Here is a 1650-nt window from a genome sequence, read left to right as displayed (position 1 = left end):
CCAAGTTCAGAGAGTCGATTTCAGTACCCAAATTTCAGAAGTCTAAGTCTTTTTGAACGAGACCCCCTCGACGGCCCGTCGTGTCCATGACGGTCCGTCGTGGGTTCCGTCGACTCACACAGTTTTTCCAGAAATAAAATCTGCTGCTCAAAACGACTAAACAGGTCGTTACACACACACACACACGAAAATAAGTAATATGTTATTTATTTTCTTAGAGAATATTTTCAACACAGTTGTAGACTGTAGTTTTGTATAACTTTGTTTTCTTACTCATCTTAGACAAGTTATTTTCCTCACCTTGTATTTCCTAAAGATATTACTTTTTTTTTTAAAAATGACCAAACAAATCTGAGAAAATTTAAAAATATTTAGTGATATAGTCGATCTCTAAGGTTGGGATAAAGGTCTACATACACACTACTCTCCCGAAACCTCAGTTGTATGTTGTTGGTTGATTGAATTGAGAGGGTTCCTTTCAATTCTACTTCCATTCATAAGTTCCTATATATTAGTAAGGCTGATTATGAATTTTACTGTTGATTGCAGATTAAATCATCATTCTATTCCCTTTCTACAAATTTCATCCTATTATTTAAGTAATATGTAAATTTTAGGCAGTACTACTAAAATTGGGATAAAACTTGTGTGCTCCTCTACTTATTTTCTGGTATAAATTTAATTCTCCATTTTAATATTTTTGACAATACTGACCAGTTGATTGTTTTATCTTTGCATTGGATCTATTATTCAAAGTTAAGGGGAGAGGTTGATTTTTAAACAAAATTAAGGGTTTAAATGTTTTTCACTTTAATTAAATATGATAAACCATTATACATGTTAACATTCGATTTCTTTGATATGAATTTGATAAAGTAAATTTGCTTATCGATCCTCCATTTACAAAGTGAGTGAGTAATCTCATCAAACGTCAAGAATTGATGGCAAACATAACCCTTACTAGTTCTTCTCACATTTTTGTGCAGTTGAAGATTATCATACATGTCTAATAAAAAACAAAACGGACTCTGACTATCTTGTATGCGGAGAAAGTAAAAAATGGAAAAATTAGCAAACTAGTCAAAAAAATCTAACTTAATTACTAAAACCCTCCATACTTTATAATTATTAATAAAAATGTCAAAATGTCATTATTTTAAGAAAAGATGTTGTATCCTAATTTACATATTATTTTGGCTCACCTTAATTACACATTTTCCAATTAATCTTATATCATATGTTTAGAATAAAGGAAATATTTTCTCTCTCATATTTTCATCTTTCTTCTTCTTCTTTTTTTTTTTTTGCAACATATTTTCATCTACCCATTCTTCGTCATTTCAAAACCCGCATCTCTCTCTCCTTTCTTTTTTTGTCACGACCCAAAACCGAGCCGCGACTGGCACCCACATTTACCCTCCTATGTGAGCGAACCAACCAATCTAACCCTTATCATTTTAACATATATCAACAAAAAATAATGCGGAAGACTTAAACTCATTAAATAAAACAAATCAACATCTATTAATTCCCCAAAATCTGGAAGTCATCATCACAAGAACATCTATCTCAATTTACTAAACTAGGAATGTCTAAGAACAAAAAATAACTAAAAAGCTAGTCCATGCCGGAAGTTCAAGGCATCAATCT

This window comes from Solanum pennellii, chromosome 11 (assembly GCF_001406875.1).
Source record: "Solanum pennellii chromosome 11, SPENNV200".
NCBI classification, from domain to species: Eukaryota; Viridiplantae; Streptophyta; class Magnoliopsida; order Solanales; family Solanaceae; genus Solanum; species Solanum pennellii.
This window is presented reverse-complemented; position numbering follows the sequence as displayed.